We start from the raw sequence: 18,794 nt of genomic DNA, 5'->3' as shown, positions 1-18,794 counted from the left end.
TGATCTTACTTCTTTTTGTAGACAATGGATATTAGGGTTTTCACACATTGTCAAACCTTTGCTAGCACTTTTGACTAAAGATACTCCAATGCCCCTCCCATGGACAGATGAATGTGAGACTGCTTTTCGGCAGCTACGACAAGCCCTTTGTTCAGCACCAGTGTTAGGTACTCCAGATTACGTGAAGCCTTTTGCACTTTACGTACATGAGAAAGATGGATGTGCATTGTCAGTTTTAGTACAGACACATGGCGATAAGCAGCGTCCCTGTGCATATTTTTCAACAGTACTTGATCCTGTCGCTCGAGCGTTGCTTGGGTGTTTTCGTTCAGTTGCCGCAACAGCTGTGTCAATACGTCAGAGTGAAGGGATAGTTTTGTCACATAAGCTGTTGGTGTTAGTAGCCCATGGGGTGGATGCTCTTTTAAATCAAACAAAGACACAACATTTAACTAGCGCTCGCCTTACAGGATATGAATTGACATTGCTGGCTTCTCACATTACACTGAAGAGATGTGCAACACTAAATCCAGCCACTTTGTTGCCATATCCGGGGACTCAGCCTCAGTCACAAGAAACACATGATTGTATATTCCTTACCGAAGAACAGACAAAGGGTCGTATTGATTTACAAGATACGCCCCTTCCAGATGTAGACGGGGAATTGTGGGTTGATGGGTCTTGTTTGACGGTACGACCTCAGCTGCATATCCAGTCACCACAATACACACGGTAGTGGAGACAGCTCGTATACCACAGAAGTCAGCTCAAGCAGCTGAACTAATAGCTTCGACACGAGTGTTGTAATTTAGTTGTAATATTTTAAGGTAGCAACATGTAATTACATGTAGGCAGATTTTGTTAGATTAGAGGTTATGACATAATTAAATATAAGTGGTACGTTCCCCCCTCACCTTCCCTTTAGAATGGAATGTTCTGACTGTTAGGTAGAGGAGTTCACAATAGAATGTTGAGAGAGAGAGCTGAGAGAAGAGGAGATGTGAAGAGCTGATGAGGAGAAGTGGAGATGAGAATAAAGCGTGATTCTAAAGAACCATTGATCTCTTTTTCTGGGCTTTAAAACATTTTAAATTCTTCCTTTGGGGTACACAATTTACTTTACGTACAGACCACAAACCACTAGTTTATGTTTTCTCTACAAAAAGTTTCTACAACTGTACACCTAGAATTGCTAGATGGGTTTTAGGCCTGGAGAGCTTTTGTTTTAAGATTGAGTACCTACCTGGTAATAATAATTGTGCTGCGGATTTTCTATCTAGAGTACCGTTGACTATAAATGAAGAGTATGAGACCCCGGAATACCCAGTGATGGTTGTTTGTACTCTGGCTATCAGTGAAGAAGAATGGAAGTTGGCTGATCATAAGGATGAATCCCTATCCTTATTGAGAACATTAGCGAAGGAGGGATGGCCGGAATTTAGGAGGGATCTAGACGAAACACTAAAAAACTATTGGGAGGTTAGACATGAAATAAATGAAAATGGAAATTTTGTTTTAAGAAATGATAAGATAATACCACCGGCAGGTTTGATACACAAAATTATCAATCTGGCTCATGAAGGCCATTTAGGCAGGAGCCTCACAAAAGCTTGTGTTAGAGAAAGATATTGGTTTCCTAATATGGACTCTATGATAGAAAATGAAGTCAAAAATTGCATTAAATGTGCTTGCAGTGACAAAACTAAAATTATTCGTAAAACTCCTATATATCCTGTGGCTGTACCAGACAAGCCTTGGACAAAATTGGCATTAGACATCATAGGGCCTATCAACATGAAAGGTGTTGTCAAACGTTTTGCTTTAGTACTGATTGATTATTACTCGCATTGGATTAATGTAAAAATGGTAAGCCAAATCACCACTGAATCAGTTATAAATTTCCTTAAAGATGCTTTTGCTATGGAAGGAATACCCGCCACCTTGATCACTGACAATGGAGTTCAATTAACTTCATCAAAAATGAAAGATTTTCTTAACTCTTTAAACATACACCACCTCACTATAGCTCTATATTGTCCCAGGGCAAATGGTTTAGTTGAAAAGGACCAACCGCATGATTAAAGAGTGCATCCAGTTAGGTAGTGTAAACCAAATAATCATTGAAAATGCTATTCGAGACATGTTATGGGCGTACCATTCTACTCCAAATTCAGTTACAGAAATGTCTCCATTTTCTGCTCTAAAGGGCAGGAAACCAAGTAGCAAATTCTTCCCTTCATGGTTAGGTGGAGCAGGAAAAAGTGATGCCATAACTCCACAATTCAGACTTAGAATAGAAAATCATCAAAATAATTACAAAAAAAGATATGATACTAAACATGGTACTAAACAACAACAGTGGAAAGTGGGGGATAAGGTATATGTTAAAAATCCTGTAAGGGGTTTTTGTCTGAATATGCGAGGCACTAAATTTTCCGGTCCTTTTGATATTGCTAAAGTGAAAAACAATGTGGTTACGTTAACAAATGGTCAGTGTTGGAGTATGGACAGGATTGTCCAACAGCCATCAGCCCTCGTGAGGAGTGAAGAAAATTCCATGGAGAATGGCAAGAGTGAGGAGATTCAGCAGAGACGTGACGTCGGTACAGAGAGTACCAATAGAACTTCTTTTAAAACATCGATGTAGTGTTTGTCAAATTATCTATTGAGTGTATATATTTAAGACATCAATGTAGGTATGTCAAATTATGATTGAATGTACATATTTTTGATCACTTTGTATATATTGTGTGTGGAAGGGAAGATGTGTTGTAATTTAGTTGTAATATTTTAAGGTAGCAACATGCAATTACATGTAGGCAGATTTTGTTAGATTAGAGGTTATGACATAATTAAATATAAGTGGTACGTTCCCCCCTCACCCTCCCTTTAGAATGGAATGTTCTGACTGTTAGGTAGAGGAGTTCACAATAGAATGTTGAGAGAGAGAGCTGAGAGAAGAGGAGATGTGAAGAGCTGATGAGGAGAAGTGGAGATGAGAATAAAGCGTGATTCTAAAGAACCATTGATCTCTTTTCATTATAACAACGAGCATGTGAGCTTAGTACTGACTTATGTGTGAACATTTATACAGACAGTCGCTATGCTTTTGGAGTGGCTCATGATTTTGGTTTGCTTTGGAAGGAGAGAGGCTTTTCTCACATCCCACGGGATGCAGATAATGCACGGAGAATTAGCGCAAAACCTCTTGACTGCATTGACATATCCAAATAAACTAGCTATTGTGAAATGTAGTGCACACAAGAAAGTGACCAATAAGATAGGGCAAGGTAATGCCCTTGCGGACCGCGTAGCACGTGAAACTGCGATGCAGCGAAGTACTACTTCTATGTATGTAGTGAAGTCACAAGCTGAACGTTGGCATAATGCTAGACAAGACGCATTAGATATACAGAAATCTGCTTCTGTGAAAGAACGTGAGCAATGGTCTGAAGAAGGAGAATTGGATGATGAGGGCTGTTGGCGGAATAAGCAGATGGATAAATGGAAATTGCCTATAGCTTTTGTACAACCTATGGTTCAGATGGCACATGGGCTGGCACATGTTGGAGCTTCAACAATAACGAAGTTGCTTACGCAAGTTTGGGAGCATCCAGAAATTTCCAGTACAGCTAAGAGAGTAGTACAGTCTTGTTTGATCTGTTTACAATACAGTCCTCGAAAAGGGACACATACTCCTGCGGGAGGGTTTGCTACACCAACTGCACCTTTTGAAGTTCTACAAATGGATTATATTCAGCTTGAACGCTGCAACAATTTAAAGTATGTCTTGGTGGTGGTATGTGCCTTCAGTAAATGGATAGAGGCATACCCCACAAAGGATAATACTGCGATTACCACAGTGAAGGTGCTTTTGAAAGAATTTTTCCCTAGGTTTGGTGTTTGCAGACTTTTATGGAATGATAACAGACCTCATTTTGTTGGGGAAGTTATTAAGTATGTCCTGAAAGGATTAGGGATCAAACAGAAGTTCCATGCGGTTTTCCACCCACAATCAGCAGGGTTGGTGGAAAGGTATAATGCTACTTTGAAGCTGAAGTTAGCGAAGATACAGGCTTCCACATTCTTAACTTGGCCGGATGCATTACCGTTGGCATTATTGTCTATTAGGTCAGTGCCACACTCTCAAATCGGCCTTACTCCTTACGAAATAGTGTTTTGAAGGCCAATGAACATTTGGGGAGTTCCTAAGCCAAATTCTGTATATGATGTACCTTGTGTCCTGATGAATGATTATTTGGCACAGTTAACCGACAATTTGGTTTCTATTCATCAACAGGTTCGAGAAGCACTTCCTAACAGATCTACAGGTGAAGGCCATGAACTGCGACCTGGTGACCAGGTGATGATTAAGTCCTTTGAAAGATCAAGCAGCTTGGAACCAAGGTGGCGAGGCCCAGAACAGGTGCTCCTTGCGACAAGGACAGCAGTTCGAGTGACGAACCGAAAGAATTGGGTCCATAGTACTCACTGCAAGAGAGTGCTACCTACCTTGGTGGAACCTGCTGTGCTGACCGATCATCGAGAGATTTTGACTACGGAGAAAGGCCGTGCTATATCACCTGACAAATCTGCGGAGTTCTTCCCGGACCATACAATTTCTGGAGTGTCGCGATATAATTTGAGACCGAGGAAAGACCCCCTAGTGCTGGAGAAAACTGGTTGAGCTACCGCCCTGGGTTAGTGAAACGGAGAGCCAATGTGGCAAGGGGGGGGATCAGCCATGCATTAGAGTAGTGACACCCGTCTTGGCCCGTGGTGAAGAAATCAGCGGCTGCCCAGGGATAAGAGCTCCAACGATTGTTTTTAATTAATTTCTGAAAGGGTCGATTATCACTGTTGCTAAAATGAATAACAAACTGATCGTTAGTACTATGGGGTTTGTTGTTGTTTGGTGGTTATAGCAATAATCACCTGGTTTGTTGAAAAGAAGGCTCCTGCTCGTGAGTTTTTTGTTGCCACTACTCCAGTACCAGAGGATCACTATTACTTTACGCTTCACTATCAGGAGCAGAAGCACCGTCAATCGTACTTCAATAATACTTTCATTCAGATGTTGCATCATACTCATAATGCTACAAATACTACTAACTGTTGGGTATGTGGAATGATACCTGCGCATCAAAAGAAAGGAGGAACACCTTTCATTCCTCTTCCTTTTTCACACAATGGTTCTTGTCAAGCTTGGTATATGCTTTTGTTTGCATCTGGAAAACGTACAGAGGGCGGACTTCATTTTCGCCTTAATAAAGTATGCTACCAAGACAAAGATGGGTATCCCCAAGCCAAAGGAACTAAATGGGAATGGGAAGAGTATCAACCGGACAATGTTTCAATACCATGGCCCTCATTCTGACCCTGGCGGTCGGCGGAGAGACGGCGGTCGGACCGCGAACAGACCGGCGGTATTAAAAATGGCATTCTGACCGCGGCGGTCCCCGCCGCGACCGACCGCCACTTCTCCACTCCGACCGCCACGGCGGTCATGACCGCGGGGCTGGAGTTTGCGCACTCCGGCCCGGCGGTCGTCCCAAAACCGCCAAGGGTATTATGACCCTGCCTACCGCCGCGGTTTCTTGCGGGCGGGAACCGCCGTGCGAACCATGGCGGTAAGCACTATCGGGGCCAGGGAATTCCTTCCCTGGCACTGATAGGGGTCTCCCCCACCCCCCACTACCCACCCGAGTCCTCCCCCCACACCCTCCACCCCCCTGCCACCCCCCAGAGGTGGTACGAACCCCCTCCCCACCCCCACCCCGACATGCACATACATGCACCCCGACATGCACACACCCCCAACATGCACATATACACACCCCCTACACACACATACACAACGGGGACACATACCCGCACACATACATGCAGACATGCGCACCTGCCGAACAGCACACATTACCCATAGACACAGCAGCACCCCCCGCCCGCATACACGCACTCACACACCCCCTCTACACACTCACACGCACACCCCCATGCACGCCCACATCACACAACACCCCCCCACCCCCTCCCCTCACGGACGGTCAACTTACCTTGTGCGTTGGTCCTCCGGGAGGCGACGGGAGCCATGGGGAGGTGACCGCCAACAGAAGACCGCCAACAGAAGACCGCCACACAGAAATGTGGGTCGTAATTCTGTGGGCGGTGTTCTGCTGGCGTGGCGGTGGAGGTTGACCAGTCTCCACTTTCCCGCCGACCGCCAGTGTGGCTGCTGGCGGTTTTCCGGCGGAACGCTCCCAGCGGTCAGAATGCGCACAGCGGCATACCGCCGCGGTCGGCGGTCTTCACCGCGGCGGTAACTCGGCGGTCTTGCGAAAAGACCGCCAAGGTCAGAATGAGGGCCCATATGTCTTCACAAATATAAGAGACTCTGACAAGAAAGAACAATTTGTGATTTCTGTTACAAAAACTAAAGCAGATTTATGTATACGTAGCATTGGGCGAATTCCAGTAGGGATAAGCGATTGTACCTTGATTTTAACTATTGAGGGTGTAAATAATAGTAGTTTTACAGCTTCACATAATACATATTTTGTTTGTGGTAACTATGGATATTACCAACTACCTGTTGGGTGGTCAGGTGTGTGTTATGTATCTTTTCTATTACCCCCTGTGTTTTTGGCCCCTGCATCATATCACCGAGATTTTAAACTGTTCAATGACATCATTAAAAATAGATATAAAAGGACAATAAGTACAAATGAGGTAGACCAAACGGATAGTTGCCTGCAACAATATGTTGATTTTAATTTAGGGTTGTTCTCCTTTATGGGGGCTGTGTTAAACAGTAGGAAAGTGAGACGATTGACTAGGGTTGTGGAAGCTGTTACCAATCAGGCAGCTCTGGCACTTGGGAATATTACGGAGGAGCTCCAAATTGCCAGGATTGTAGCGCTCCAAAATCGTATGGTACTAGATGTGATATTAGCTGATCGAGGTGGTGCATGTCGCATCATCGGTAGTAGTTGCTGTGTTTTTATTCCAGATCACTCACCTTCAGAATATGATGCAATATCTAAATTGCATAAAATTGCTGCAGAAATCCACACAGAGACTGGTACTTGGACTTTTTCTGGATGGTTTTGGGCTCTTGTTTCCGCTTGGGGCTGGAAACTACTGACTATCCTGTGTGTAATGATTGCAATATTTTTCACATGCTGTATCTGTATTCAGTGTGGTCCAATGTTCTGCTCCATGTGTATTACTGCTTGTATGCCTACTAAAATAAAATGAAAGCACAACACATGTTAGATAAGGAAATAGCTGAAATGATGAGCATAAATATACAAGATGAATATTTAGATTATCCCAGAAAGACAAATGTCTTCAGCTAATGCTGAAAGGGTCGTCTGTTGTAATTTAATAGCGATTAGATTAAGCATTAGCAGAAGACATCTTGTATTTAGCAACTATAGTGAACATTTGGCGGAATCCATTTTGTATTCATGGCAGCCATTTTATCTGCCATGTGCTTGCCATGTGCTCTGTCCTACCTTTCTGTTAACTACTCTTGAAAATCTGTCTAGTGACAAGTTATATTTAGCATCTCCCACTTTCGCACATGCTCAGTAAGATCTGCAGCTGTTAGTAATCAGTAACAGACAGTAATGTGTCAACTAGTTCTTGAAACTGTTAGCCCCTCCTACCTGTCGACTGTGCATTTCCATATGACCTTACATGTATGTAAGTCTTGCTTCTATATTTGTACCACCTTCCTTTAGCCCCTGCGTGGGTATAAAAGGACCATGCTCTCTTAGTTCAGTGTGCTACTTCAAACATTACCAAAGGGTGCTGTTTGAACTGTAGTACCACCTCATGAGGTTTAATTAACTTTGTCTTTTATTTCAGTTTCTGTGCCAACTTCTTCCTATATGGTCTGAGGACTTTGTGCAGAGAAGGGCGAACCCCTTGCACTAGTAGGCCGTGCTGAGGCTTACTTCAACATGTTGGGCCGCCACGCCAGAGTGAATGCCCTCCAGGTATGCATTTGTTTGTTGCAAATGCCTTTCGACACCCTGGATGGCATTCAGTATGGTTGACTGCCCAACAGTGAGGGATCTTAGGAGGTCAATAGCCTCCTCACTGAGGGCAGCAGGGCTGACTGGGGCAGGGCCTGAGGTGCCTGGGGCGAAGGCGATGCCCACCTTCCTGGGTGAGCGGGCACGGGAAACACGCTGAGGGGCTGCTGGGAGGACATTGCTGGTACGAGGGGTGGTGGCTGTACCTGTTGTTGGGGTGGGCACAGTGGTGTCTGCCACCGCCAGGGAGCTTCCATCTGAGGAGGAGTCGCTGTCTGTAGTGTCCCCTTCTGTCTCTGTCGTGGTGCTCCCCTTGCCCTCCGTCCCACTGGTACTCTCACCATTGGTGGATTCGGCCTCCAGGCCCATGTGGGATGCAGCTCCCTCCGTCGTCGGTGCCTCTGCTCCTCCACCAGATGATGCTAATACACACAAGGACATGGTGACAAAACAAAAAGGGGGGAGGAAAAGAGAGAGGATACACTTGGTCAATGCCAGCAACAACACTACCTCTGACGTACACAACACACAGGGATCAGCCCTATGCACTAGGCCATGCACTACCAGTTACAAAGCTAGTCACCAGCCCATGTGGTACATTGCCCAACGCCATTGGCTGCACACCTGAAACCAACAGCCAACAGGACCCTGCCCAGTAGTAGATGCCCATTAACACTATTGGGGTTGGAGTGCTTCAGAGCCTGCCCAACAAAGGGACCTACCCTGCCAGTTCGCCCTGGCCTACAGGCACCCACAGCCGACATCCCCCACCCAGGTACAACCTTAACGCGTGCAAAGTCATGATTCTGAATCTGTACTCGCCCCTTGTGGCTGCTGTGATGCCTTCAAGGGCCCATCCAGCTCTGGATAGGCCACCGCCAGCATGCGGAACATCAGGGCGGTCAGGGAACGACGGGCACCCCTTCCAAGTTGGGAGGCCAGCCCCAGCTGGGCCTCCGCCGTCTTCCTTGCCCAGCAGCGCAGGTCCTCCCACCATTTGCAGCAGTGGGTGTTCCGCCTGTCAAAAAACCCCAGGATCCGCACCTCCTTGGCGATGGCACGCCAAATACCCTTTTTCTGATGGGCGCTGACCTGCAGGAAAATATGCATAGAAAAAAGGGATTAGTCATACCGGCCAGACTGTTACACTGATGGCCACCAATATCCCTCCCATCCCCTTACGCACAGACATTGACCACCAGACATGCAGCACTCTGCCCAGGACACCTCAGCCGCCCCCACACGAGACTTACACACACAGCAATCCATACATTCATGGCCCACGCATCATGCTCACAGTGTACTCACCTGTTTGTGTGGAGGACCATAGAGTAAAGTATACTAGGCTAGGACCCCATCCACCAGTCTCTCCAACTCCTCCGAAGTGAAGCGGGGGCCCTTTCCCCAGACACTCGATCCATTGTCGCTTCCAGACACAGGTCACAGCAGCACTTGCAGTGTAGGTCCTCTCCTATTGAAGGTCAGGTAGCAACTGAGTGAACAGATAGAAAATGTCAGTCACGTCCATGGCGGTGCGTACCGTCACCGCCGGCGTACATCGCCGTTGGCTCCTGGAACCCATAGGGCCCAATGATAACCAATGCAAAGTTGCGCGGCGGTCATCGACCGCCGACCACAATGGTGCACAACTCCAGCAGAATTACCTAATTTCCACTTGTCTCTCCTGACAGGTCAGGCAGCCGCCATTTCAGGGGGCACAGGCCATGGTATCTAACTGCGTCACAGCAGACATTGACCCATCAACTGACTTTCGTATTCACATACTGTTTTTGTAAAGGAATAAATGCATTTTTATTTTCACAAATGTGTGATTATGACGCTCTGCTCACTGTTTTCCACCCTAGAGTTCAACCGCTGAGGATGAATAGGAGATGGAGACATCCCCCCGTGTACATACCTCTGGTGGACCTGGCGACAATGGAGGACAGGCACATTGTCCTTACCTACAGACTTGATAGGGTCACAATCCAAGAACTGTGTGCCCAATTGGAGCCAGACCTGATTTCAGCTATCCGCCACCCCACAGGTATCCCCCCTCTAGTGCAGGTCCTGTCAATGCTCCATTTCCTGGCAAGTGGTTTCTTCCAAACAACAGTGGCCATGGCATCAGGGATGTCTCAGCCAATGTGTAGAAATGAGATCGGTAGGAAATGGGTCTTCAAAATGGTACTTTAATGTATTCCAAAATAATATCTCATCCACAGAGGTTCCCTCAGCGGCTCTGCTCCCTTCCTCTCCTTCTCCACCCTCTCAAGTCTCCACTCCCAGGAATCTAGAATCTCCTTACTTGCACATTCCATTTCTTGAAAGATGCAGAGCAAGCTTCACTGTAGATACCCCACTCCTTTCCACCAAAGAAAACATAGTTCAATACTTGTAATTAACGTAAACCTAAGTTAACAAAACTATATACATAAAAATGTTACAGAGAAAGTACATGTTGAAATTTGTTAAAAGAAACATCACAGTGGAGTCCTTAACAAGGAAAACAGAGGAGAGTCAAACATTTTTCTTCCTAGAGATCACAACACGATTAAGGTTCCAAATTCTTCCGTCACTAACTTTGACTGCATTCTTGAACAACTTAGTGACCACAAACGGGCCCCAAAATTTACTCCCACTTTTACCTAAAATTCGTTTCTTAATCAAAACCCTATCCCCTACATTTACCTTGCCTGCACATGCTTTTTTTGTTCTGTCAAAATATTCCTTCCTCTTTTTTTACTAGTTTCTTTTCACAGCTTCTATCATGCTCATCCGGAGACCAGGAGACAGCCTTCTTTTTGTCCCCGGAAACCCAACCAGGAACTAACGTAGTATTAGCCTTCATTCCCCTGAATAACTCAAAAGGAACTGCCCCGGTGGTCGAGTGTGGAGTAAAACGGTATGCTGTTAAAACATTTTTTAGACCTTCTTTCCAACATCTCCCTGCTGCCACTTCCCGTTGTACACATTCCTTTACGCACCTATTGAATCTCTCAACCATTCCGTTCCCTTCAGGATGATACAATGAGCATAACTTGTGCTTGATCCTCAATTTCTTCAGATATTCCTCCATTTCCTTGGACACAAATTGCGGACCATTGTCAGTTAGAATGGCGTTGGGAAACACTTCCCGAGCAAAGATTTCTTCAAGAAGACAAATTATCCTTTTAGTTTCCACACTACTGACTACACCTATCTCGACCCACCTGGAAAATTGATCAACTAACACTAAAATGTGACTACTTCCTGCTCTTCCATAGATCGGTCCCACAATATCCATAGCCACAACATCCCACGGTCTGTTTGACAAACTTCTGACACACATCGACGGTACTCTCGTTTTATAAATCTTATCGCTGTTGCAACAGTCTGGTCATTCTCTTATTACTCTCTCTATACTTAAATCCACCCCCGGCCACCAATAGTTTAGGCGAATTCTAGCTTTAGTTTTGCTTATCCCTTGGTGCCCAGTGTGTCCTAGTTGTATTATTTTATCAATCAAAGCACTCAGGACCACTAACCTTCCTCCCCGAAACAATAACTCTCCAGAAACGGACAACTCATCCCTTACCTTCCAGAATCCTTTTAAAACTTCAGAATCTTTCAAACCTTCAGAATCCCACTTGTTCTTGAGAGAACAACATACACGTTGTAAAATAGGATCGTTGGCTACCGCTCGTACCCACTCATCATGTTCAATTACACCTTCTGTTACACTGCACACACTGAACTCATCCTCTTGACATATGTTCAAGTCTTCTTCCGAAACAGAGGTGAGTCTAGACAAGCAATCTGCAGTGTTATTGTAAGCCCCTTGTACATAAAACATTTTGAAATTAAAGTCTTGGAGATTAACCACCCACCTGCTGATTCTGGACGAGATTTGATCCAGACCCTTTCTCATGAAAACATCCACTAATGGATTGTGATTTGTATAAACATGGAACACCCTTCCCCACACAAAGTTCTTAAATTTGTTAATAGCCCAAGAAACCCCTAAGGCTTCTTTCTCAATAGTGGAATAATTTACTTCTGAGCCTCTCAGGGTTCGTGAATTGTACACTACTCGTTTCCACTCCTGACCATCTCCTTTTTGTAAGAGAACAGCCCCCAAACCTTTGGTACTGGCATCAGTCATGATTACACATAATTCGTTCGGATTGAACGATTTCAAGCATCCCACTTTCGATAGTTCACATTTAACATTCTTAAACTCATTCTCGCACATCTCACTCCACACAAATTCAACTCCTTTCTTGAGCAAACTGCACATGTTCTCTGTCTTTGAAGCTAGGTTGGGTAGAAATTTGGAATGAAACTCAACCATACCAAAGAAGGTTAGTAATTCTTCTTTGTTCTCTGGGGAATGCAATTTCAAAATGTTCTCAATTAAGTCCTGTTTCGGGTACAACCCAGTAGAAGTAATTTTGTGTCCTAAATATTCTATTTCCTCTTTACCAAAGGAGCACTTACTCAGTTTTAATGTAAGCCCATGATTTCTTAAGATACTCAAAACCTTCCTCACTCTCTCCTCATGTTCCACTTTGGTACAAGCATATACTAAAATATCGTCCTGAAAATACTTCACACCTTTTTCAGAGCCAAATAGATTATGCATTAAGCGCTGAAACACCGATGCAGCTGACACAAGCCCAAATGGCATCCTTACAAACCTAAATGTCCCAAAAGGCGTGATAAAAGTGGTGAGATCTCTTGAATCTGCATGCAACATCACCTGATGATAAGCTGAAGCTAAATCTAATGTACTAAAATACTTTGCTCCATGCAATAAAGTTACCATCTCCGTGATGTTATTCAGAGGAAACTGGTCACTAATGACTGCCTTGTTGAGATTTCTCAAGTCGATACATAGTCTGATCTCGCCAGATGATTTACGTGCGACAATTATGGGAGAAACCCATTCTGATGCTTCTACTGGTTCTATTATACCATCATGGCACAACCTACATATCTCCTTTTCCACATCGTCTCTCATTGATATGGGTATAGGTCGTACTTTGCATGCTACTGGTACTGTACCCTCTTTGATTTTGATGCGATGCACATATTTGGCAAGACACCCTAAAGTGTTACTAAACACATCCTTGAACTCACGCACAAAATCTGGTACTCTTTCAGCCTTAATATCAGTAAATATCTCACATACGCCACTTGCCAATTGCACAAAATCTTTCTTAAGCAAGACTGGTGTTGGATTATTGGGATCCAAAATGATCTTCAGTTCCCTCTGGTGAGGCCAGCTTAAGACACTGTCCCCCTTTACCGGAACATAGATTTTCGCAATAATAGTGTTAGACTTGAGAGTAATTTCTGATTCAAAGTATCCCCTCAACTCTATGGTTTTTCCACCATAACCCCCCTGGAATTACATCAGGATCTTTCAGTTTCACACAGTGACTCAAATACTTATCAAACACTTCATCAGACATTAAAGTTAACCATGCTCCTGAATCAAAGAGAACTTCACACTCAATCCCACACATGGTTACAAAGTCTTTCGGATGCTTCTTCTTCCTTCCTTGTTCATCCACCATCAATATGCAGTCTTGTACCACTTTGACTGAAGCTGAAGGAGAATCCTTTTGTGACCTACAGCATTTTGCAAAGTGTCTACGTTTGCCGCACAATTTGCAGATAGCATTGACAGCAGGGCACTTTTTGTAAGAAGCATAATGTCCCAGGTTACCACAGCGGAAACACTTAGGCGGTCATTACAACATTGGCGGTAAAAGCCGCTTACCGCCGTGCAGAAGACCGACAACACACCGCCGCGCCCGCGGAAATCCGCCACAGCCATTATGACCCACAGCACGGAATCCGCAAATATTCAGACACCCACACAAGTCTGCCACACCAACGGTCAGTGCTAAACTGGCGAAAACAAAACCTCCACCGTCACGCCAACAGAAATACGCCCACACTATCACGACACACGAATCCACGCGGCGGGCTTTCAACCGCGGTATTCCATTGGCAGTACACACCACTGCGCTCAAAATACACACACTCTTACAAAACACAGTCACTTTGGACAATTCGAAATACACACACCTGATACACATACACACACCACTCCCACACACCCAATACAATATAAAACACACACCTACATCACCCACAAACCCCTACGACCACAATTGAGAAAGAAGAACAGAGAGAGACACCACCATCAACAATGCTAGCATCCACAGGCACACAACACCATCACCCACATAACTTCCACGCACCTCACACAACACCCCACTACATATCAGCACACTTATCACCACACACACCACCCCACACATCACCCACACCACCCCATGGCACGGCAAAGACACCCCAGGTTCTCGGAGGAGGAGCTCAGGGTCATGGTGGAGGAAATCATCCGGGTAGAGCCACAGCTATTCGGATCACAGGTGCGGCACACCTCCATTGCAAGGAAGATGGAGCTATGGCGAAGAATAGTGGACAGGCTCAACGCAGTGGGACAGCACCCAAGAAATCGGGATGACATCAGAAAGAGGTGGAACGACCTACGGGGGAAGGTTTGTTCCGTGGTCTCAAGACACCACCTTGCGGTTCAGCAGACTGGCGGCGGACCCCACCACCTCCCCCACAACTAACAACATGGGAGGAGCAGGTCTTGGCGATTCTGCATCCTGAGGGCCTCACAGGACTAGATGGAGGAATGGACTCTGGTAAGTCAAATCTTAACTATTACATCCCCCACCCTACCTGCATGCCAACACATACCCCCACCCTCACCCTCACCCCCATCACTCCTACTCCTCACAAATGTTCCACTATCACAACCCACACATCCCAACACCAAGCCCTGCATGCAACAACAAAGCATAAACACCCATCACTAAAGCATGCCAACTGCACATACCCATACACCCCCCTAAACCATCATCACACAAGGTCCCACACAGGAATGCAAGCACTGGGGTACACAGTCACCCACCCATTGCACACCATGGCACACACAGATGTAATAAACATCCTTTTATACCCCTGCAGGACACCTACCCAACGTCACCGGACAGGAGGGTCCACACATGTCCACACCACCAATAGAAGAGGCCCACAGTGATGACAGCACCTCTGTCCAACTGGATCTAGATGACCAGCCCGTCCCATCGGGGACCTCGGGACAGTCGGTTCCCATCACACAGTCACAGGCCACTACAGAGCTTCCCCCCTCTGGAAACACCAGCACAGCACCCACCCAGCGGGCCCATGCCTCCGTCCCCAGGACACGTCAATCAGCAGTGTGTCCACCACTACAGGGAACCCAGGCTAACCCACCACCCCAACAACAACAGGGACCTGGGGGCAGTGGCAGTGGGCACACAGTCCAGGGGACGGAGGCCCAGGAACACAGGGGAACTGGGAGGGCTGCTGTGCGACAGGGGGAGGACAGGCCAAGGGAACCCACTCTTCACGAGGCCCTCTCCAACATCATGGGAGCCTACCACCGCTCCCAGGAGACGATGGTAACGGTACTGGCTAAGTTTCAGGAGACCCAGCGGCTGCAGAAGGAGCAGCATTTGGGCTTCAGGGAGGAACTCAGAGCCATAAATTCCACCCTGGGCACCATCATAGGGGTGCTGAAGGAAGTTTTCAACACCAAGAGTGACACTGTGGCACAACAAGGGGCCCCTGACACTAGCCTGGACAATGAACTGCCCACCACCTCCGCCGGCGCTAGTGGACAGGAGGCACCGCCACAGGACCACCACACCAGCACCCCATCCCCTGCAGAGGGAGAACCACCCCGCAAACGGTCCCTGAGATCCAGGACAATGACAGAGAACGATGCCAAGACCCCGCCAAGAAATGAGACCACCCTGAATGTCATCCTTCTGTCCCACTTTGTCACCCTGTCCATCCTTAAACTGCCCCAGCTCCACTTCCTATGCCCATTTGGGCAATGCACCTGTGAGACTAATATACTGGACTCTGCCTTGGACATTCCTCCACATCACCCCTCACCATTTTGCTACCCCCTCCAATATTTTGCACTTAAATAAACACCCTTGAAGCACAAAACAATCTGGAGTCAGCCTGTGATTTCGGAATAGTGTATTAGCAATTACAGTGTCAAAAAGCTCTTTCATTTGTAATGTCAACATACCTATGTCACACAGCTCTAGTCCATGAGGAATCAAAGCAGATGTCACACTGTGGGACCCACATCTGTGAAATCGTAAGGGAAAGTGACAACTCAGTGACCATACACTGGGTGAAAACGACAGACAGTAGAGAGGTAGTAGTGTTAAAGTACATGTAGTAGGCAGGTTTGTATTCTTACCTGTGTCTCACTGGAAATATTGCTGGATCACTGAGTCCCTGTTGTCCATGTCTTCTTCTTCTGCTTCCTCGTCTTCACTGTCCACAGGCTCCACAGCTGCAACAACACCGCCATCTGGACCATCCTCCTGCAGAAAAGGCACCTGTCGTCGCAAAGCTAAGTTGTGAAGCATACAGCAGGCCACGACGATCTGGCACACCTTCTTTGGTGAGTAGAATAGGGATCCACCTGTCATATGGAGGCACCTGAACCAGGCCTTCAGGAGGCCGAAGGTCCGCTCGATTATCCGCCGTGATCACCCATGGGCCTCATGTAGCGTTCCTCTGCTCTTGTCCTGGGATTGCTCACTGGGGTCAGTAGCCATGACAGGTTGGGGTAACCAGAGTCACATGCAAATGGCGAGGGACAACTGTTAGACACACATTAACCTGTAGGGATAACCCCAGACCCAGACAACCATTCCCACTGTCTTGCTTCCAGGTGCTCACCTAATAGCCACACACAGTGCCTCTGGAGTTGACCCATCACATAAGGGATGCTTCTATTCCGCAGTATGTAGGCGTCATGCACTGAGCCAGGGAACTTGGCACTAACATGGAAGATGTACTGGTCGGCCAAACATACCATCTGTACATTCATGGAATGATAACTCTTCCGGTTTCTGTACACCTGTTCACTCCTGCGGGGGGGACCAAAGCCACATGGGTCCCATCAATGGCACCTATGATGTTGGGGATATGTCCCAGGGCATAGAAGTCTCCTTTCACTGTAGGCAAATCCTCCACCCGAGGGAAAACGATGTAGCTCCGCATGTGTTTCAGCAGGGCAGACAACACTCTGGACAACATGTTGGAAAACATAGGCTGGGACATCCCTGATGCAATGGCCACAGTTGTTTGAAATGACCCACTTGCAAGAAAATGGAGCACTGACAGCACCTGCACTTGAGGGGGGATTCCTGTGGGATGGCGGATAGCTGACATCAGGTCTGGCTCCAACTGGGTACACAGTTCATGGATTGTGGCACGGTCAAGCCTGTATGTGATGATCACATGTCTTTCCTCTATTGTCGACAGGTCCACCAGCGGTCGGTACACCGGAGGATGCCGCCATCTCCTCACATGTCCCAGCGGACGGTGCCTATGAAGGACAACAGCAAGCACAGAGTCAACCAACTCAGAGGTATGTACCCACAGCTTACACAGAACACGAATCATAATCCAATAAGTGGCCTGTATGTGTGTTGAGCCTAGGCCTAGGTATGTGTGACGCAGTTAAAAATGTAGCCATGTGGGCCCCTGAATTGGTGGCTGCCTGACCTCTAAAGTTGGACAATGGGATGTGAGGTAACTGCGCTGGCGTTGTACACCATTGCGGTAGGCGGTCGAAGACCGCGGCGCAATGCTGCATTGGTTAACATTGGACCCTATGGGTCCCATGAGCCAATGATGATGTACGGCGGCGGGGACGGTACGCACCGTCGCGGACGTGACCGCCATTTTCTATCTGTTCAATCACTTGATACCTGATCTTCAACAGGAGGCGGACCTACACTGCAAGTGCTGCTGTGACCTCGGTCTGGAAGAGACAGTGGCTCGAGTGTCTGGGGAAAGGGCCCCTGCATTCACATCGGAGGAGTTGGAGAACCTCGTGGATGGGGTCCTCCCCCAGTACAGGCTACTCTACGGTCCTCCAGACAAACAGGTAAGTACACTGGGAGCATGCTGTATGGGCTATGCCTGTGTGGAGTTGGATGGATGTAACAAGGGGGGGAGGATATTGCTGCATGCATGAAACGATGGTGAGTGCATTTGCCACATGGCAAGGGTAGGGATGGGGGCCAATGACTGTTACGGTGCAGTTGGTAATTCATTTTTCTTCCCCCTGTACAATTCATGTAGGCCAGCGCCCACCAGAAAAAAGATATTTGGCGTGCCATCGCCAAGGACGTCCCGACCCTGGGGGTCTACCACAGACGGAGCACCCACTGCCGGAAAAGATGGGAGGACATTCGCCGCCAGAGCAAGAAGACGGCGGAGGCTCAGCTGGGGATGGCCTCCCAACGTGGGAGGGGTGCCCGTCACACCATGACCCCCCTGATGTTCAGGATCCTGGCGGTGGCGTACCCGGAGTTGGATGGACGCTTGAGGGCATCACAGCAGCCACAAGGGGGTGAGTACACTCCCATCCTGCTGATTTTGCACGCATTGGAGGGGTCTGGGTGGGGGAGGTGGGCTGTGGGTTTCCCTGGGCCAGGGCGAGTTTCGTAGGCAAGATCCCTCCGTAAGGCAGGCCATGTGGCACCCCACCCCACCTCTGTAGAGTGCCAAGTACACCTAGTCATGCCCCTGTGTCATCCATGTGTGCAGATTTCGTCCATAGCCTAGTAGACCATTTCCCAGGGATTGAACAGTGGGCATGTGGCC

This window comes from Pleurodeles waltl, chromosome 6, assembly GCF_031143425.1.
Source record: "Pleurodeles waltl isolate 20211129_DDA chromosome 6, aPleWal1.hap1.20221129, whole genome shotgun sequence".
In the NCBI taxonomy this organism is placed as follows: Eukaryota; Metazoa; Chordata; class Amphibia; order Caudata; family Salamandridae; genus Pleurodeles; species Pleurodeles waltl.
The sequence above is the reverse complement of the archived record's forward strand: the minus strand, read 5'-3'. Positions refer to the sequence as shown.